The following is a 22,884-nucleotide window of genomic DNA, read 5'->3' on the forward strand; positions in this document are numbered from 1 at the left end:
CAAGACTTGAGAACCACTGATCCGTAACACAAGCGTTCTGTTTTCTCGTTTCTCATGGCTTCTTTGGTTAATGTAATGCCACCTACTGGACACAGTAGAGAATTTGCAATAAAACCTTCAAGCCTTATTCGAAGGATTAGATCTTGAGGTTTCTGTTGAGATCTTATAAATCCTGTGCTTTTATGAATTGGGAATAGAGACGTATTATTGTGATATAAGAATACCTTTTTGGTGGTAGCATTGCTTTTTTAAGTGCAGAAAACATTAAAGGCGATCTGAGCTCTGTTTACAGTTAAATGAACAGAAGCTGTACCTCAAAGTGCTGCCAGTTATTTGCTGACTTCTACTCTCCTCTTTCTGGTGGAAGGAAAAAATATATTCTGGTACCAAAAAACTCTTTTCTCTCCAGGATTCTATTTACTTACTCATAAAATAAGAGAAGGTGAAGTGATCTCAAAAAGCATTTTCTGCTATTCTGTGATTTACCCAAGAGCTGTTTTTTTTTTTTTTGTTTTGTTTTGCTTAGCTTACCTTCAGAAAGGAGAAAGAACCACATGTAGAATGAAGGTCTGATCTCTGACATCATACAACTCTTCCGTTTTATTAAAAAAAAACTACTCTAACTGGCTTCGGAACTCTCAAATACTTTTGCCTTTTCTTTCCAGGCTACAACTTCTGTATCAGAAACATAATAATACTGTCTTTTCTCACAGCATTATGTTAGGGAAATAATAGAAATGAAAAGAGTTGTGTTTAAAGCACCATAGAACTATTGTTTGAAAACAGAATCTTAGCTCCCTGGGCAACATTCTCCACGTTTGTAAAATGAGGGTGTTCTGAAAAAACTCCAGTTTTACAATTCTGCTGTTTTCTCATTTCTCTAACATCTCGGACTCTAGAGTTAAGGAGCAAATTCTCCAGGAACCACTGTGTGCCAAGAACCTAGAAGAGTGGACCATCTGAATTCCCGTAGTGGAGTGGAAAGAGCAGGAAGTCAGATGACTGGGTTCATAGTCCAGCTCAGCAATTTTGTTATTGGGAAACCTGGATTAAAACAGCCATCTCTCTGGGTCTCAGTTTTCTCCTGTGTATAATAGGGCCATACCACTTACCTACAGTTGCTGTGAGGTGAGGAAGATGACATGCATGAAAACCCAGTACGGAGATCGCTTAGTAATGGGGACTCAGTGAGTGGTGGTTCCACCTTGCACTGTTATCCTTGCCTTGCCTCTCCTTCCTGGGAACAGGGCAGATTACCCAATAAGCAAGGTACGCACAGGCTTATTTGTGCTTACTAACTAATCTGTAGTACACAATTTTCACCTCACCACGGACGTGGCAAAACCATATGAAATTGTGCACTACAGATTAGTAACTAAACAGAAGCCCATGTGTACCTTACCTACTGTAAACCTGTGTGTACCTTGTTTACTGGTTAATCTGCCCATGCCTGGGGGTGAATGAATCTTGCAGAAATCCCTCAATGGCATCTTGGAGACTGTGCCACATCCTTCCTTGAGGTGACTGCTGCAGTTGGCGCTTTCTTCTGGGCCACACTGCTGGTGTGGAGAGCAAAGGGCAACCCACCTCTCTCCCCATCCAAGGAAACCTCTCCCTCAGCAGAGGCCGGGGAGAATAATGGTTTTTCCAACAAGCACCCATTACTGCAACCTCTGTGCTTTGGAAGAAAGGCCTAGAATTGCAATGCCAGCACCTCCCTTAGAGTAGCTAGTGCTTCCAGCCCTCCCACAAAGGTAAGAAATGCTGCGTCAGGTCCAACGGCAACGCTGGAGGGAAACTTCGAGAAAACCAGGCTCTAAAGAACACAGGACGTTCATTCTCCCAGGCCACTGGGCAAAGTTTAGGGGAGTCTTCAGCTACTTGAACCTTCCTTCCTTATTTGAAACTTACCCACAGCACAGATTCCCCAGGTGCTTTCTGAGTAAATCTCCCTTAGGAAGGGAAGGCATGCCCTATCATACATTATATGAATTTAATTAATATATTAATAACAATATTGATGAAAACAAGGGAAAGAATAGCCCCACCACCATGGGATTATATTTATGTTACAGAGTTCGATTGTACTGTAGAAATATTTTCTATTATACTGTTTTCCCTGCACCTTACTCATAAGCATTGTTCCATATCTATCATTTTGAAGTCTGAATTGTAATCTATAGATTGAATGGACAAAAATTTCACCATTCCTCTGTCTACAAATATTTAGTTTGCTTTTAATCTCTTTTGCTGCTATAAGTGATGGTGCAAAGCACATCTTCATACGCAAATATTTTCCTTCTTTCAAGTTATTTCCTTTGGATATATTTCTAAGACTAAGGCATGAGTGTTTCTATGTAGATTAGACTTTGGAATTAAGCAGCTCTGACTTTCCCGCAAAGTGTGCTAGTCTTTCAAATCATTGATTCTCTGTAAAGGACAGCCTCTCCTCTCAGCAAAAGCTTTAGTACTAAGGCATAGAAGAGAGTGCCATCTGCTGTCTTGAAAGCATTACTTCCTGCAATTTTCTGCCTTTTCCCAGAGAGCATGATCAGATGTTGGCGAAGGTAGGCTCTGCTCCCAGGTCAGGTATTAAATGGTGAGAAGTGTGCTCGTTAAATGAGGTCACATTGCCAAGTTACCAGGCTCTATGTAGCCTGTATTTACAGTGTAGATTGCAGTCAGGCAGTATTTCCTGCCTCTGCTAGGAAACGCCAAGACCTAAAAATTCATTCAGTTGATAGCGGCTGCTGACGCAAACCACTGTAAAACAGTGTGTGCTGCACTCTGGGCTGCTGGTTGCTCCATCCAGCTCGCCCTCTTTTTCTCACCATTGCAGAGCTAGCCCCCTAAGTGGTTAGATTGCTTTTCTGTCTGACTCTGTGCTTTGGCCATGATGCTCTATTTGTGCAAAGACTTTCCGTCTTAGCTGCTTTGAATCCTGGCTTTGGAAACTCAACTTAATCCTCCTTTTGCCCCAGCCCCTGCCACACTCCTAACCAGGAACTTTCCCAGATTTTCTAATCCTTGCAATGTGCCTTCTATTCTCTACCACATCACCTCCTATGACTGCTCTTTGCCTATTGTATGGAATTTTCCTAGAGAACAAGTTGCGACTGTTTTCCATGTCATAAATAGGTTCTTCATGACTTAGCTCCTGCCTATTTATCCAGCCTTAGCTCTCATAATTAATTCTTTGTTTTCTATACTCTAGGACAACACTATTCATCATGTTTTAACTGGAATGAGAGATATCATTGCTAATGTCAGATGGATCTTGCCTGAAAGTAGAGAGTACCAATAAGATGTTTACTTGTGTTTTATTGACTATGCATTCGATCATATGGATCATAACTGTGTGACATTCGACTGTGTGGACAATAACAAATTATGGATAATATTTAAAAAAGTGGGAATTCCAGAACACTTAATTGTGCTCATGAGGAACCTGTACATAGACCAAGAGGCAGTCATTCGAAAAGAACAAGGGGGCACTGCATGGTTTAAAGTCAGAAAAGGTGTGTGTCAGGGTTGTATCCTTTTACCATACTTATTCCATCTGCATGCTGAGCAAATAACTCGAGAAACTGTATTATATGAAGAAGACCGTGGCATTAGGATTGGAGAAAGGCTAGACTCATTAACAATCTGCAACATACAGATGACACAACCTTTCTTGCTGAAAGTGAAGAAGACTTGAAGCCCTTACTGATCAAGATCAATGACTACAGCCTTCAGTATGGATTACACCTCAACATAAAAAAAACCAAAATCCTTACAACTGGACCAATAAGCGATATGATGATAAACAGAGAAAAGATTAAAGTTGTCAAGGATTTCATTTTACTTGGATCCACAATCAACATCCATGGAAGCAGCAGTCAAGTGCTGCTTGTGTTGAGGCGTTGTGTTGGGCAAATATCCTGCAAGAGACCTCTTTAAAATGTTCAGAAGCAAAGATGTCATTTTGAGGATTAAGGTGCTCCTGACTCAATCCATGATATTTTCAGTCACCTCATATGCATGTGAAAGCTGGACAATGAATAACAAAGATAGAAGAAGAATTGATGCCTTTGAATTATGATGTTGGTAAAGAATATTGAATATGCCATGGACTGCCAGAAAAATGAACAAGTCAGTCTCGGAAGAAGTACTGCCAGAATGCTTCTTAGATACTTCGTCTCACGTATTTTGAACATATTATCAGGAGAGACCAGTCTCTGGAGAAGGACTTCATGCTTGGTAAAGTAGAGGATCCGTGAAAAAGGGGAAGACCCTCAAGGAGATGAATTGACACAGTGGCTGCAACAATGGGCTCAAGCATAACAATTGTGAGGATGGCGCAGGACTGGACAGTGTTTTGTTCTGTTGTACATAGTGTCGATATGAGTGGAAGCTGACTTGAGGGCACTTAACAGCAACAACAACAAAACAGCATGGCAGATTCCTGGTGGTGCAGTCGTCAAGTGCTGGCTGCTAACTGAAAGGTCAATGGTTCAAACCCGCCAGCTACTCTGCAGGAGAAAGATGTGGCAGTCTGCTTCTGTAGAGATTACAGCCTTGGAACCTTTGGTACAGTTCTACACTGTCCTACAGAGTCATTCTGAGTTGGAATCGACTCAACGGCAATGGAGTTGGTAGGACTGCACTGTCCAATACAAATGTCACGCAAGGCACAGGTATAAATTAAAATTTTCTGGTAGCTACAGTAAAATAGTTTTAAAACATCCAGGTAATCAAAATACAGTGAAACCTGTTATAGCTGGAACTTGATGAGACTGTCTTGTTTTTCTGGGTCTCCCAAGTTTTCTGCTTTTGACAGGGTGCAGTCTTACCACTTTTCTATCGCTCCTTTTAGTGGACAGTATTTGAGTTTTCTTTCTCTGACAGTTTTCTGCCTTTATACAGAGTCCGGCTTTCACAGGTGTTACTCTATTATCATTTCATATTTGATATTAGACACATTTCAGGTGCTCCTTCGACACATGTATTGCTAACTCTAGGAGTTCCAAGCTACCTATAAAAAAAACCAAACCCAAACCCACTGCTGTCAAGTCAATTCCGACTCATAGTGACTCTTGTAGGGTTTCCAAGGCTGTAAACCTTCACAGAAGAATACTGCCACATCTTTCTCCCACAGAGCCACTGGTGGTTTCGAACTGCCAACTTTTTGGTTAGCAGTGGAATGCTTTAACCACTGCTCCACCAGGGCACTGCATATAAGTTCCCCATATACACCTGTTATGTTTCAGCTTCTGTGCCTTTGGCTGTGCTCTTCCTTCTGCTTGTAGTAAATGTTTGCCCATCTGACAAACTCCTACTCATCTCATAAAACCCAGCACAAATACCCCCTAAATGTTTGCTCATCCGACAAACTCCTACTCATCTTACAAAACCCAGCACAAATAACCCCTCTTCCAGCAACCCTTTCCTAACCCTGTGCAAATGTTATTCATTTCTCTCTTCTCTGTTCTGCCATTCTATCTTGTATCTGCTTCTGTTTTTATATTTATCACTCTCTATTGCAGTGTATTAATATACATTTATAAATGATTTATTCATGGCTTTATTTTGCACTATTTTTAGGGCAGGCGTGTTCATTTATCACCTCTGTATCCTGGGAGTCAAAGCAGCTTGTTCTTACAATCAATGGACAATAAATGGGTGAATATCTATTAATGGAAATGCTGCAAGTGTCTGTGTTGAATGCTTATTTTTTATTCCCCTATCACCTTACGGGACTTCAGTACAGGCCTGATGGAGAGATTTACTGAGACAGCCTCTTTTTTTTTTTTTTTTATTATTGCTCCATTTCTCTGTCAAACAGAACCAGAAGCCAAATAAAGTGTAACTGGCAGGAAGAGAAAAAAAAAAAAAAAAGTCAGTGGCTTGATTTTGATGCCTGCCTGCACACTGATTTCCTGAGTGTTTTCTGAGATAATTGGCTTTTCAGGTTAAACCGAGAACATTATTTGAAAGTATTCCAACTTGGACGTCCCATCTTTTGAATCGGGAGTTTCCTCAAGACAGGCTCTCTGTTCATAAAATCTGCTCTGATGTATAAGGAGGTGTGGGGCTTAAACTCGTTTTATAGCTCAGTCAAATTCCCTTCTCCTTGTTAAAGTTTTCTACCTTATGCTTCTACAAGAAGCTATTGGGGAAGATTGACAAGATTATCGACACAGTAGCTTTTGGAAAATGTGAAATGGTTGCTTTTGTTATTTTATTTTATTTCACTTCATTTCATTGCATTTTAGTGTTGAAAAACACAAGCACTTTTAAAACCGTTCACCTTCTGAGTTTGGCAGGGAAGTGTCAGTATGACAGGCCTCACTGTTTGTATCATCGCTCCCTCTGTAGAGCTACACAAATGACGACAGATCAGCGCTGAATTTAAAACGCTGTGAACTATGGGAAAGAAGCTGCAATAATATACCTGGATGCTGCCCCTCTTAAGATTAGGAATCTGTCGGTAAGACCAAGTAAAATATGAAAATTAAATATGATAACCATATTAGGAAATATAATAATAATAATGAATCAGTCTCTGTAATTTAGTTTTATTACTTTAAATCTATATTAAACATACACATACAGATACACACACATGTGGTTGTTAGGTGCCATTGAGTCGGTTCCAACTCATAGCGACCCTGTGCACAACAGAGCGAAACACTCCCCAGTCCTGCACCATCCTCACAACTGTTGCTATGCTTGAGCCTATTGTTGCAGCCACTGTGTCAATCCATCTTGTTGAGGGTCTTCCTCTTTTCACTGACCCTCTACTTTACCAAGCATGATGTTCTTCTCCAGGGACAGATCCCTCCTGATAACATGTCCAAAGTATGTGAGATGTAGTTTTGCCATCCTTGCTTCTAAGGAGCGTTTGCTTGTACTTCTAAAACATTTGTTTGTTCTTTTGGCAGTCCATGGAATAGTCAATATTCTTCTCCAGTACCACAATTCAAAGGTGTAAATTCCACTTTGGTCTTCCTTGTTCATCGTCCAGCTTTCACATACATATGAGGTGACTGAAAACACCCTGGCTTGGGTCAGGCACACCTTGGTCCTCAAGGTGACATCTTTGCTTTTTAATACTTTAAAGAAGCCTTTTACAGCAGATTTGCTAGATGATTTTTTGACTGCTGCTTCCCTGGGTCTTGATCGTGGATCCAAGTAAAATGAAATCCTTGACAACCTCAATCTTTTCTCTGTTTATCACGATGTTGCTTATTGGTCCAGTTGTGAGGATTTTTGTTTTCTTTATGTTGAATTGTAATCCGTACTGAAGGCTGTGGTCTTTGATCTTAATCAGTAAGTGCTTCAAGTCCTTAAGCAAGGTTGTGTCACCTGCGTAATGTAGGTTGTTAATGAGTCTTCCTCCAATCCTGATGTCCGCTCTTCATATAGACCAACCTCTCGAATTATTTGCTCAGCATGCAGATTGAATAGGTATGGTGAAAGGATACAACCCTGAGACACACCTTTCCTGACTTTAAAACATGCAGTATCCCCTTGTTCTGCTTGAACGAGTGCCTTGTGATCCATGTACAGATTCCTCATGAGCACAATTAAGTGTTCTGGAATTCCCGTTCTCCACAATGTTATCCATAATTTGTTATGATCCATACAAATGCCTTAGCATATTCAATAATACAGAGGTAAACATCTTTCTGGTATTCTCTGCTTTCAGCCAGGACCCATCTGACATTAGCAATGATATTCCTGGTTGCATGTCCTCTCCTAAATCTGGGTTGAATTTCTGGCAGTTCCCTGTTGATATACTGCTGCAGTGGCTTTTGAATGATCTTCAGCAAAATTTTGCTTTCATGGGGTATTAATGACATTGTTCGATAATTTTGGATCACTTTTCTTGGGAATAGGCATAAATATGGATCTCTTCCTGTCAGCTGGCCAGGTAGCTGTCTTCCAAATTTCTTGGCATAGATGAGTGAGCACTTCCAGCATTGCATCTATTTGTTGAAACATCTCAATTGGTATTCCGTCAATTCCCAGAACCTTGTTTTTTGCCAATGCCTTCAGTGCAGCTTGGACTTCTTCCTTCAGTACCATTGGTTCCTGATCATATGTTACCTCCTGAAATGTTTGAACGTTGACCAATTCTTTTTGGTATAGTGACTCTGTGTATTCTTTCCATCTTCTTTTGATGCTTCCTGCATCATTTAATATTTTCCCTGTAGAATCCTTCAGTACTGCAACTCAAGGCTTGAATTTTTCTTCAGTTCTTTCAGCTTGAGAAATGCTGAACGCGTTCTTCCCTTTTGGTTTCCTATCTCCAGGTCTTCGCACATGTCATCACAATGCTTTGGTTTCTCAAGCCACTCTTTGAAATCTTCTGTTCAGCTCTTTTACTTCATTTTTCCCTTTTATTTTAGCTATTCGATGGTGAAGAGCAAGTTTCAGAGTCTCTTCTGACATCCAATTAGGTCTTTTCTTTCTCTCCTGTCTCTTTAATGACCTCTTGCTTTATTCATGTATGATGTCCTTGATGTCATTCCACAACTCGTCTGGTCTTCAGTCATTAGTGTTCAACATGTCCAATCTATTCTTGAGATGGCTTCAAATTCAGGTGGAATATACTCAAGGTCATAGTTTGCCTCTCATGGACTTGTTCTAATTTTCTTCAGTTTCAACTTGAACTTGCATATAAGCAGTTGATGGTCTGTTCTGCAGTCGGTCCCTGGCCTTGTTCTGAATGATGATATTGAGCTTTTCCATTGACTCTTTACACAGATGTAGTCGATTTGATTCCTGTGTATTCCATCTGGCAAGATCCCTATGTATAGTTGCTGTTTATGCTGGTGAAAAAAGGTATTTGCAATGAAGAAGTCGTTGGTCTTGCAAAATTCAATCATGTGATCTCCAGCAGCGTTTCTATCACCAAGGCCATGTTTCTCAACTACCGATCCTTCTTTGTTTCCAACTTTCACATTCCAGTCACCAGTAGTTATCAGTGCATCCTGATTGCATGTTCAATCAATTTCAGACTGCAGAAGCTGGAAAAAATCTTCCTTTTCTTCATCTTTGGCCTTAATGGTTGGTGCATAAATTTGAATAATAGTCATGTTAACTGGCCCTCCTTGTAGGTGTATGGATATTATCCTATCACTGATAGTGTTGTACCTCTGGATAGATCTTGAAACGTTCTTTTTGACAATGTATACAAAGGCATTCCTCTTCAAGTTGTCATTCCCTGCATAACAGGCCATATGATTGTCTAATTTGAAATGACCAATTCCAGTCCATTTCAGCCCACTAATGTCTAGGATATCGATCTTTGTGTGTTCCATTCATTCTATGTATGTTTTAAGTGGGTCCATTGATCCACTGGGCAGTATTGATATATACATATAATGCCCAGGGATTAATGGTTTTTTTTTTAGAGGTCTGCAAAATGGGAACTTAAAAGATAAAAATTGTTGGCCCCAAATATGAAAAAAAAAGTGGTGAAATTCAACTTAAAAGTATCTAGCTTTCTACAAAATGTAACCCAAAGTTGGTTGCTAATTAATTCATAGTCATAATAATTTATTGTGTTTGAAAACAATTTGTAAGTCAAATTTCTTCACAAGAATTCCCAAGTACGTGCAATGATTGCTGGATAATTGATGATCATAAATTAAATGTTAGTCATAGAGAAGTAACTTAATAAACAAAATTATAAAAAATAGTTTTACTTTTTTATAGCAAAAATAATATTATTGTGGGATGTGGGATATTTTAATACAGTTGATATAATGTGAGATGTAGCCTTGGGACCTACAGCAGCTATAAAACAGGGCCTCGAACTAGTTTATTTCCAGTTCGAACTCCTGCTGAGAATTTGCATTTTCACCTCAGATATACTGAATCAGAAACTACATTCGAACAAGATAAATTTTGAGAACCACTGCTATACTAGTGGTTCTCAGAATTGGTCCCTAACCAGCAGAAGTAGCATCACCTGGGAACTTGTTAGAAATCCAAATTCTCAGCAGTGATTTGAACCCAAAGGAACCCATTCGAAGCCCTGCTTTAAAATGATCCTAATTTTAACACCCAGACACTTGCAACAGGCACTTTCATTGGAACGTACACACGTGAATTCCATTTCTTATGGTCAATAAGGATGTCCCATTTGGCTGTGGTCTTTACGTAGCTACAGTCAACAACTAACGTACATCTGTCCAAAACTGTTTCTTTTGATTTTGAGGGAGAGGGTTCTAAGTTACTATTTTTTTCCTACTAGGCTTTTTCTGCTTCCTCTTCTTATTTTTATTTTTACTAGCTATTTATCTGGCTCTGACTTTTTCTTTTCTTAAACGTTTTTCGTGTAGTGGAGTCACACTTGGTCAATTTTCCTGGTGACTAATTGAATCTTCTCCTGGGGTTCTGCTCTTTCCTGTAGGGTTGCTATGAGCCGGGTTTGGGGGTGAGTTCCAGTGTTGGAGACTGAAAGTGCTTTTATTGTTGTCAGAATCACTATTGTTATTATATTTACTCAGGGGGGCTCGTGGGAGTTTGGTTTCCTCTCTTTTTCAGTTGGCTGCCTTTGATATGGGACTCATTTTTCCTGTTGTGGCCCAGATTCATTTTCATGGATTGTTAGTTATCTTTAGATTTCCTTCTTTTATAGATATCACTCTAAAAACCCAGAGAGTTATTTCTTGGGGAGCCTGTGGCTATTTTCCATTTACTGTCTTTCAGGATACATTGACTGATTGTTTAGCACTCCATTGTTTAGAGACAATATATTGTAGAGGAAGTAACCCAGAACTTAAAAATCAGAATTGGATTCAAGCTCTACCTATCATTCACTGACTGGGTGTCAAGCCCTTAATAAATGGGAATAATGACACCTGACCTACCTTTGAGTGGATATGCCAGTCCTTCTGCCTGGACTATCTATCCTCCTCAGGCCTATCTGGAAAGAATCCTATTATGCCTTCAAAGCCCAGTTCATAAGTCATCTCCTGCAGGAAGTCTCCCCACACCCTTTAAATAGAATCAATCATTCTCTCCAGTGTGCCTCATATATACTGCCACTCACTATGACGTGATTCATTTGTTTTCACGGCAGTCACAGGCCTATTACAAGAATAAAAAGAGATACTGTTCATAAGAATACATTGGGAACTATAAAGTTCCTATGGACCTTTGTTTTGGTAGACATTGTACAGTTTTATCAAATTGTGGTTTTTGACCTTAGCAAGCTCAGCATCTGATAAGCATTTGACTGTACGAGCCCGGTTATTCATTCGTATGTTCAAAAAACATTTATCAAGACACCCACTACCTCCCAAGCACTGTGATAAGTGTTGGAAATATGAGGTTATTTGAGACTGAATCTCTGCCCCGTAGCATATAACATTTCAGCAATGTCACTAATGCTGCAGTGCTTACGTGCAATTGTCTCTTGTTAGCCTAGCTGAAAAATGCCACTACTGACCAATATCAACACAGCTTAAACTATGAGTTCTTCTTCTTAATATAGCAATGGGTTTCTTATGATCCGTCTGTCATAATCACTCTGGTCCCCACTGACACCCACTTGACTAAGAAGAGCCAAGAAATAGATGGAGACAACTGGTTCATGTGATTATATTCTTCCTCAGATCTTTGCTCTTAGATGCACCCCTAGGTTTCTCACCACCATCCCAATCACCATCCCAGGTCTGAAAAAGCAGTGCAGAGGCCAGGTCAAAAGAGGCAGGGTCCAAGGGCTTCAAACAGTGAGAGGCTGTTAAAACTGGTTATGTTTTCACACCTATTTACCCAGCCCAACTTGCTGAATTTCCCTCACTACTTAAATCTTTCACTTCTAAACTCATTGTTTCTACTTTTTTCTCATTCTCTTTCCATTTTATTAAAGTCGAGCTTTGAGCCCCACCACTCCACTGAAACTTTGCTTACCATGTTCTCCAAATGACCACATCACCAAATCCAACAAGCATGTCTCAGTCTGTGCTCACTGCAGCTCTCCAGGATATCTCCTTATTATCCACTTGGCTTCTCTTTACTTCCCTGTTCACTTGCCTCAGTCCTCTCTGACCATTCCTTCTTTGCCTCCTTCACTGGCTTCTCTTTACCACACACCCTGTAAGTGCTGGGCTCTCTCCATGTTCTCAGATAAACCATCTACTCTCATGGTTTCAAGTATTACCATTTACTGATTAACTTCCTCCCTTTCTGCCTTTATACTTATCACATCTCTATCTCAAACCAGAATCTCTCCATTAAGCTTCAGGTATGTATCCGTACTGCCTGATAGACATCACCACCTGGATGCTCAAAGGTGCCTCAAACTCAACTTGTCCAAAATTGAATAAATCTTCTGTTTACCTAAAATCTGTACTCCCTAGTATTCTTTATCTGAGTTTGATGACACTACCATACACCCAATAACTTGTTCTGAAAACTTATGAATCGGCCTTGATTTCTTCCTCTTTTCCAACTTCTACATCCATTCTGACACCAAATTTCACTAGTTTCTCTAATTGTTGCTGGAATATCTCTTTTCCTTCTAGTCTTTCCCTTGCATTGTTGTAGTTGAAACCCTTATCATTTGTTTTCTGGACTGCTAAGAGCAACACTTAACTGGTCTTTCTGCATCTAGTCTTGTTCAACTAAATACTTCATTTAGTCAGTTGCTCTTCCACTCATTTATTCAACATGCATATATTAAATACCTATAATGTTCCAGGCACTGTATTAAAACCTGGGCCTATACTGATAACCTGGCCCTCTTGCCCTCAAGTTATTTAATGACCTATCTAAAATGCAAATCTGACTTCATCACTTGGTCTGTATTCAATTGGTCACTATTACTCTTTAACATGTATACGCGACTCTCCATAATGTGTCCCTGGCCTTACTCTTACCAAACCTACCATGGCATTTATTTTCAAGTAATGTGAAGCGTCTTGTAGTTTTCAGCATTCACCGTGCTGTATCCTTGCTCTTGTAACTCATTTGTCTGAAATGTGCCTTTCCTTTATCTGCCTAACTTTTTCTCAGCTTTAAGAACGTGCTAAGTGTTATCTCCCTCCGGAAGCCTTCTCTTACCACAGCCTACACAATGCCTATTAAACTGCCTGCTCTATGCTCACCTAATGGTATGTACAAGCCTCCATCAGGGCATTTTCCACCTTGCATGTAATGCCCCACTAGACCATGATATTCATGTGGTCAGAAATAACGTCTTAATTATCCTGTGTCCTTAGCACCTAGCACTGTGTCAGAAAGCCATTGGTTGTCAACATTGGTTGTCCATTAAAAAATATCAAAGCCCAGGTGTCACCCTCATATATTGTTATTTAATTGATCTGGGATTGGTCCTACGCATCTGTGTTTCTTAAAAACTCCCCAGGTGATCCTTGTGAGTAAGACCATGGGTCTGGAGAGACAGAAAGCTGCTATATCCAATAGCTGAGCACTGAAAGCACCAGGAGTATAAAATGAAGACCAAGGGAAGAAAACCGTTAAAAAAAAGTGGTAAAGTTTGATTGTTAAACACTAAAACCAATCAAATAAGACAAAGGATTTTTAGTTACAAGGGCTCAGAAGTTGAGCATGTACATCTCAGTTGCTGACAACTGGAACAAAGAACAGCTTGGGAGGTATCAGAGGGCCATAGCTACACCCCTGCACCACTAGTGATGGGTTATTGTATACAGAAGAGAAACTGAAGATTGATAACATAACCCACTGAATAACCTTGAGATATCCCTTAGACTTTATGGTATAAATGTATGGCTGGTATGCTCTGTATCTTTCTCATTGCAAAGTGTGCCTTCAAAAATTCTTAATAAATCATTTTATCATAAAGTACTTGGTCAAAAATCCCTATAAATTATGTGTGATTAATTATACTAATCTGGATCGAATGCTTCCTATCTGACCAATAGGGTTAGGATTTTGGTGCCCAGATTGGATACAGCCATGATAGCTATGTCCTCTGCAGAAATCTGTTGTCACAAGGCTGATTTATCTCTTGAAGTCTATTGTTGCTGTTGATAGGTGCTGTCAAGTCGGTTCCGACTCACAGTGACCCTGTGCACAACAGAACAAACATTCCCTGGTCCTGTGCCATACTTATAATCCTTGCTATCTTTGAGCCCATTGTTGCAGCCACTGTGTCAATCCATCTTGTCGAGGGTCTTCCTCTTTTTTGCTGACTCTCTACCAAGCATGATGTTCTTCTCCAGGGACTGGTCCCTCCTGATAACATGAGACGAGGTCTCAACAGCCTCACTTCTAAGGAGCATTCTGGCTATGTTTCTTCCAGGACCGATTTGTTCATTCTACAATATTCTTTACCAACACCATAATTTAAAAGCATCAATTCTTCTTTGGTGTTCCTTATTCACTGTCTAGTTTTCACATGGGTATTAGGCAAGTTAAAATTGGCATGGGTCAGGCTCACCTTAGTCCTTAAAGTGCATCTTTGCTTTTTAATACTTTAAAGAGGACTTTTGCAGTAGATTTGCCCAATGCAGTAAGTCATTTGATTTCTTGACTCCTGCTTCCATGGGCACCAATTGTGGGTCCAAGTAAAATAAAATCCTTGACAATTTCAATCTTTTCTCCATTTATCATGATGTGGCTTATTGGTCTAGTTGTGAGGATTTTTGTTTTCTTTATGTTGAGGTGTAATCTATACTGAAGGCTGTAGTCTTCGATCTTCATCCGAAAGTGCTTCTAGTCCTCTCCACTTTCAGCAGGCAAAGTTGTATCATCTGTATATCACAGTTTGTTAATGAGTCTTCCTCCAGTATTTGGACTTCTTCCACCAATACCGTCGGTTCTTCAACATATGTTTCCTTCTGAAATGTTTGAACGTCAACCAATTCTTTTTAGTACAGTGACTTTGTGTATTCCTTCTATCTTCTTTTGATGCTTTCTGTGTTGTTCAATATTTTGCCCATGGAAACCATACATGAGAAAAAAAAAAAAAAAAACCTAGTGCCGTCGAGTCAATTCCAACTTATAGCGACCCTGTAGGACAGAGTAGAGCTGCCCCATAGAGTTTTCAAGGAGCGCCTGGCAGATTTGAACTGCTGGCCCTTTTGTTAGCAGCCATAGCACTTAGCCACTACGCCACCAGGGTTTCCCATAGATGAGAAAATCTTCAATTTCCTCATCTTTGGCATTGTGGTTGATGACTAAATTTGAATAATACTGTTATTAACTAGCCTTTCTTGTAGGTGTATGGATATTATTATCTGATCACTGCCGCCATTGCACTTCAGGATAGATTTGGAAATGTTCTTTTTGACAATGAATGTGATGTCATTCCTCTTCAATTTGTCATCCTTGCCATGGTAGACCACATGATTGTCCAATTAATACCAGCCCAGCTCAGCTCACTAATCCCTTTGGATATTGATCTGTATGCATTCCATTTCATTTTTGATGACTTCCAATTTTCTTAGACTCATTTGTGCATCCCAATTTCTGATTATTAATGGATGTTTATGGCTGTTTCTTCTCATTTTGAGTTATGCTACATCAGCAAATGAAGGTCCCCAAAACTTTACTCCATCCATATCATTAAGGTTGACTCTACTTTGAGGAGGCAGCTCTTTCTAAGTAGTGTTTTGAGTTCCTTCCAACCTGAGGGTCTCATCTTCCAGCACTATATCAGACAATGTTCAGCTGCTATTCATAAGGCTTTCACTAGCCAATTTGTTTTGGAAGTAGATTGCCAGGTCCTTCTCCTAGTCTGTCTTAGTCTGGAAGCTCAGCTGAAATCTGCCCTCCATGGGTGACTCTGCTGCTATTTGAAATATTGGTGACATAGCTTGCAGCATTGTAGCAACATGCAATCTACCACAGTACAACAAACTGACAGATGAGTGGTTGGGAAGTATATTACCTGATAACATTTCTCCCAGGCCTTGGTTTCTTCATTTATTTTGTAGTATCTAGAGCTTCCAGATCCATCCTCTGTGGGCTTCTTGACCAACCCTGTATTCTACTGCTCTCTTTACTCCTGTTAAGGTGATTTCCCAGCTGTCAGATCCAAGTGCCTTAGTTACTCCTTCAGTGCTTCGTGGCACCCAATAACAAATCATCCAGTCTACTCTTTTTGCTGTCAGTAAGCATGTCACACCCTTAGACACTGATCCAAATCTAATCCAGTGTGATTATGAGGTCAATGGTTTAGTAACTTAGGTAGATATCTAAATAATTATGGAAAGTCACTGATTTTCTGCTTGTTCGTTCATTCATCAAGCTTTTGTTGTCAGCCACTGTGATATGGGGAATACTTCATGGAGGTACTGCCCTCACGGAGTTCACAGTTTTATGTGAATCAGGAAACCACTTATTCTATCTGGAGATTTTTAACCCAGTGAAAATCATGTGACCAGTGTATACTTCCTTTCCGTTTCCCTTTGGTTGTTGGTGTGCCCCATGGTTGTTCCTTTTGATATTCACTGCCTACATGTCCAGGAACTGGAAACAGACAGAGCTTGGTGGTGGTTCCTGAGGTGATACTAGCCCCTGCTACTCTTTTGCTGGTGTGTGACCTTAGAGAGATTGATAGAACTAGAGATTAGGAACAGTTTTAGAAAGACTCACAATAATTGATACATTTGTAAGAAATATTTTGTTGACTGCTTAAAATATAATTTCTGATTTGTAGAATACAGCTCATTAATTGTTTCAGTTTTATATTTATTGATTGATATGTAAAAATAATCTCAAAATGATGATATATGCATGAATCCACACAAATAATTTTCACCACACGTTGTGGAGCCAAACAAAGTGTGCCTTGTGCTGATTGTGTTCTTACTTGTTATATCTTGGGATTTTGGTGGAATAAAAACTGGCATTAACAATGGGTCCCACTGATAATAAAAATTCCTTTCAGGCCAGCTAGACGGTCTGTTTTACAATGGATTTGGACTTTATTATCTCTTTTTCTTATGTAAAATAATTTTCAGTCTCCTCTAAATCTCCTCCTAGACACTAGAGTCTTTCTTATCATAGGAGAGCTGCCCTGGCAAGAGTCCCAATGTCTGAGTAATGTCAGCAGTGGTCTTATGTCCAGGACAACTTGAAGGCACTCGGATCCTTCTATGATTCTTCTTAGTGAGATAGACCACGGAAAGGAATGGGGTATAGCTGATGGAACAGCATTTGTCCCGTTTCTCATTTGATTTTAAAGCCATAGGCCTATACTCCAAATCTAGCTGATTGTGCTACTGAGTATTAGAAAAATGGTGATACCCCTGTGTCTTAGTTATCTAGTGTGATTATAAAGGAAATACCACGAGTGACGTGGATGGCTTTAACAAACAGAATTTTATTTTCTCACAGTTTAGGAGGATAGAAGTCCAAATTTAGGGCATCAGCACCAGGGGAAGGATTTCTCTCTCTATCAGCTCTGGGGGAGGCTCCTTGTCAACAATCTTCCCCTTGGTGTAGGAGATTCTCAGTGTAGGGACCCAGAGTTCAAAGGATGTGGTCTGTTCCTGGCTCTTCTTGCTTGGTGGTTATAGGATCCCTTTCCTCTCTGCTTGATTCTCTCTTTTATATCTCAAAAGAGATTGACTCAAGATACAACCTAATCCTATAGATTTTGTCTTGCCTCATTAACACAACTACCTGTAATCCTGCCTCTTTAACATCATACAGGTTAGGATTTACAACAAATAGGATAATTACATCAGATCACAAAATGAAGGACAACCACACAATACTGGGAATCATGGACTAGCCAAGTTGACACAAATTTTGGGGGACACAATTCAATCTATTACACCCTGCAACAGAGATTTATAAATCACCTTTCTAATGAGAGGCAGTATCATGCAATGGTAGAAAACAAAAAAGCATTTGGTAGCTAGCTATAACTTACAGTCTTTCATCAATTTCAAGATGTACTTTTTCCTCCATACTTCGATATTTCTGAAATTAGGGCAAATATTGCAATTGATGACATGCCATTGTTTAATTGGCCACATTTTTGTCCCCTATTTTGGACGGTGATAGATAAAATAATAATGGTACTTACAATTGATGTCATCTTAGATTAGAAGATGGTATGGCATTAGCTATGTAAACTATAGACAAGTTATTTAATCTCTCTGTGCCTTACCTTCCATATTAATAGGACAATTCTCTCTGTATTGGCTTTCTAAAATATTAAATAATGTGGGTAACTCTCATGGCACAATGCTGGGCACATAACAAACTATAGGGGAAAAAATGCTTTTATTTATTTCAGTTTACATTGTTTTAGATTTTTTTTTTTCCCTTACAGTATCTCTGTGATGTAGAGTGGAACATAAACTAGATTGATTCTTGGTATTAATAATCATATGTGTTTTTGTGATTACTTGGCTGTTAATATTACTGCTTTGATTATCATGTGTTGATTCAATTATATGAAAAAAGATCATGGGAAGGACAGAGAAATAAGTATGCAGAAAAACAGCCATATGTATTTACATAACACCTTATGGTTTTCAAAACCGTTCTCAGGGGGAATGCTTTCAGTCTCTCTCTGTTTTGGATGGTGTTGGCTGTTGGCTTTGTATAAATGCTCTTTATGATGTTGAGGAATTTTCCTTCTATTCCTATTTTGCTGAGAGTTTTTATCATGAATGGGTGTTGGACTTTGTTAGATTCCTTTTCTACATCAATTGATGAGATCATGTGGTTTTTGTCTTTTGTTTTATTTATATGATGGATTGATTACACTGATTTTTTTCCTAATGTTGAACCATCCCAGCATACCTGGTATGAATCCCACCTGGTCATGGTCAATTTTTTTTTTTTTTTGATATGTTGTTGAATTCTGTTGGCTAAAATTTTGTTGAGGATTTTTGCATCCAAGTTCATGAGGGACATAGGTCTGTAATTTTCTTCTTCTGTGGTGCCTTTACCTGCTTTTGGTATCAGGGATATGCTGGCTTCGAAGAATGAGTTTGGGAACTCTCATTTGACCTATACATCTGCCCTGTGAGGCAAACAGCAGAGGTATCGTCCTTGTTTTACAGATAGAGAGATATTGGATGACTTACTCAAGGACGCTCAGATAATTTTCTAATCACTTGTTCGGAGCTGTCTTCCACCTTTACCCACACTCGTAGCATGAATTCTTATTACTGTTTAGATTACCTCTTATATCTCCAGAACCATATATTTAATGTATATATAACATATATGTATATATATTTTTTCCTCACTATATATTGCACCATCACCTCAACTCCACATCTTTTACATGAATTGATCATATTTTCCTTGTAACAACCCCCATAGAGTTACTTTTTAGGTTTACTTCTTTTAGCAGTACAGTTACCTCCTCACAGAAATGTGAAGCTATATTTAACCCTTCCTTTCCCTCAACATCCTCCCTCAAATCTTATCAATGCCAATTTATTTCCATTATTCCTCTCCAGTGTCCTTTCTTTTAAGCTTCTACTGCTGTTTTTTTTCCCTAGACGAGACTTTTGCAATAGTCTCCTAACCCTCCAATTAACCCTCTACTCAGCCAGATTAATCTTAAAAAAAAAAAATTCACTTTGTTTATTATCACAGGACTCTCCAGTGACTCATTATTGGGCAGAATAAAGTCTAAGGATTGATACTGAAGGATCTGGTCTGGTTAGTATTTGGTCACAGAAGGCTGGGCAATGATGGGGCTGGTTGATCAAGATAAATAGGACCATGAGTCTGTGAGAAGGTAATGCCAATTTACATAAGCAAGGCCTTCCCAAGTCTGACTTTGTCCTAACCATTTAAATGGATCTTTTATTATCCTCATCATAACTCCTTCTGACAGCGAATTCTTTCAATAAAACCTGAACGTGCTGTGCTCATTTCTGCTCTGCGTCCTTGCTTCTGTTGCTTCCCAGTCATTCAAAACTGCATTCAACACACACTTACTGAGCACCTTCAAGGCAGTGGGAATATAAAAATGAAGAAGGAAGAAAATGTGACAAATGAGCAATTAATTACAGCACAGCACAAGTGTCACTGCTTGTAAAGCATTTGATGGGAACATAAATAAGTCATTAGCTGTGCCCAGGGAAGTTAGGGAAGGCTAGAAAGTAGAGGTGTCCTTTGAGTGCCTCTTCTTTCCCTTAGTCTTTCCAAATTCCGCTTAGCTATCCATTCTGTGGCACAGTTTCCCTCAAGTTCCTGAGGTCTTTATTGAGGCGTCAACTTACATCAATCTCCTTCCAAAGTTCATTTGGAAATTACTGCTGTTACTTCTCGTTTTGGTATTTATCAGCCCCTGCTACTTAACTGTTTTCTGTGTACTTTTCTGGGTTCCTCCAACGAGACCATAAACTCTTAAAACACTGTGATCATGTTTTATACATTTTAGTATCCATCTCCAGACAGACAAGTTGAATCCATGTTTATTAGAAAATTTCTTGCACTCCTTTGTGTACATACTAGTTTTTATGATTAACAAGCCATGTATTTGCAGTTGTGCGTTAGCGACTACAAACTCTAAATGATAAAAATGAATTTTTCAGAGAGAAGAATGGATTCCACTAAAGCACAGTTATAATTTCTACTAGGATGTGTTACTAAATAATTCTGATCACATATATTAGTATGATGGTAACGATTCTGTTGTTTAGTACTTAGGGAGGAATTTCCGCCTGCTTAAAAGGAGCACTGTAGTCAACAGATAGTGATGGTGTGTGGTCAGAGGACTTTATGGCATGCCAGAAAATAAGTTTTCAAAGCTGACTCAATTTGCTATTTAGGGAAATTTCAGTCCATCTTTCTAGATTTGGATTTTCCAGATTAAGCCCCCTGTTAAACATGAATCTAGTAATATTTTTAAGCTTTAGCACTGGACAATCCCCTTGCTTTTCAGGCAAGAAATTGTAAGATGAAACTTAGGCAGAACATTGTTGTTATATTTTGCACAATATTTCTAAGGCATTTGGGGATATATGGATTTTATCTCTAAAAAGTTACAGCTCAAGACCCCTTATGTTGGAACACTGGCAAAACTTAAACTAGTAAAAGTAAAAAAAATTTTTTACTTTAATGGTTGTCAGGTTGGGGATTTAAATACATAAATGACTTCCTTAATAGACTTCTTATTAGACTTAAGATATACAACAAAAAATTAAGAAATAACACATTTAGCATTTTAAATTATTACACAAAATAACAACATGTTTTATACAAAATGTTTCTAAGCTATAAAAAAAAGTACCTGGAAGCAAAAAACAACAAAAAAAATTCATCCTAGTTTTAATTACCATCATGTTATTTCAAGACTGCCTGGGGAATTTACACATCAGAGAAGTTGCCTTGTATATGGGTTATAAAATACGGGTGACTTCTAGCATTTTCTCCCAGTAACATGCACTAAACGGTGGACAATCTAAAATTATCACATGGCCAATACTGAAGTCTAGTATTATGAACCATTGGCATAGTGTTATTTTATGAAAAATATCATACAAATATTATGCTTGATGTATTAGATTTGTGTTATTAGGAGATCTGAGGCAACTCCTAACATACATTTTAATTTTTATTATGCGTATACATTTCGTAAGTATATGTTTTCAGCTAGCATTTGCTCTTAGACCACAACCATTTTATTTGTTCACCTGCTGCCTTTTATGGTGAGGTTAATAACAAGCTCTCTTTTCTGTTGCTCTGGAGTACTTAAATGAAAGCCTTTTCGGATGTTCGAGAATTGGCTTTCAATTTAATTTTGTCAAAAGCCTTGAAGAGATGATTTTGGTTTGGGGGCTTATTTAATTACTTTTTCATGGCGAGTTCTGATCAAATGCATCTTTTTAAATAATTTCTCAATACTGTTTCAAATATTAGCTGAATATTCAAGATAAATGAGAAGGCAATAATTTAAAAAAGTGTGGAAAGCACGATTGCTCAATTCTGAAATTTAATCGTTGTGCTTGGATATTTCCATTAGAATGGGTGGTCACTTCCTTCGTGACGTGGGCTCATATTTGCTTCCAGTGCCTGATCGTTCCTGCTTTACCAGCAATGGGACACACAAGGAGTCCTTGGAATATAAATAGCAAATTCGACTTTTATGTCAAATGCAATTTTATACTAGTAAGTAAAAGCTTAAAAGATTGACTTTTAAGCTTGTCATGTAAATCATTAACAAATCTGATTGTTTTAAAATTTCCTTATGATTTTTATGCTTTTACATGGTATGGTGAAAAACACTTTTGTAAACTTTATCAACAAACACAAATGGTTTCTTATTTTGATACTATGTTGTTGGTAGATGTCATTGAGTCCATTTTGACTCATAATGATCCCATTTGACAGAGTAGAATTGCTCCACAGGGTTTTTCTTAGCTGTAATTTTTACAGGGACAGGTTGCCAGGCCTTTCTCCCTGGGAGCAACTGGGTGGTTTCAAACCACCAACCTTTCACTTAGCAGGCAAGCGTTTAACTGTTGCTCCATGATGGCTTCTTTTGATACTATAGCTAAGCTATATTTCCCTATTGGAAAGTGGTAAAATTTAGGCCAATATTCCACTAGGAATATCTTATTATGACACAGTAACACCACTTCTTTAAAAATCATTCTACTCATTGTTTTTTAAAATGACTTACCTCACTGTATCTTTGGGATGTTCCAAGATAAAGTTCAGTTCTTTTCCTGTAGAATGGAGGGTGCTGTGCTGTGCTGAGCATTTTCTGGCCTATTCATAAAAATGTACTGACCAGAGAAGCAGGAAAAGAGTGAGTAAAACAAACAGAGAAACCCAGGAGAGAAGACGTGCCCTGAAGACCTGTGCTAATGGCAACGGAGGGAAGGGAGGCGAGGAAGGGAGGGTTCTTTCTCTGGAACTTTTCCCTGATTTCCAACCTGTGTTGGCATAAAGAGCTCAGAGACGTGCTTT

General features: G+C 38.9%; 1 protein-coding gene across 2 annotated transcripts in view; it reads right to left on the reverse strand.

Moving 5' to 3' along the window:
* The window catches only part of KCNMB2 (potassium calcium-activated channel subfamily M regulatory beta subunit 2), a 526,027-nt gene that overhangs the window by 405,401 nt on the left and 97,742 nt on the right, over window positions 1-22,884 (reverse strand). Inside the window, exon 2 of one of the 2 annotated variants that reach the window (XM_049867404.1) lies at window positions 22,595-22,700. The exons of the other annotated variant lie outside the window; for it this stretch is intronic. The gene's annotated coding sequence lies outside the window, so the exon portion shown is untranslated. The remainder of the gene's footprint in view (window positions 1-22,594; window positions 22,701-22,884) is intronic. 2 annotated transcript variants of the gene reach the window in all.

This window comes from Elephas maximus, chromosome 23, assembly GCF_024166365.1.
Source record: "Elephas maximus indicus isolate mEleMax1 chromosome 23, mEleMax1 primary haplotype, whole genome shotgun sequence".
Taxonomy (NCBI): domain Eukaryota; kingdom Metazoa; phylum Chordata; class Mammalia; order Proboscidea; family Elephantidae; genus Elephas; species Elephas maximus.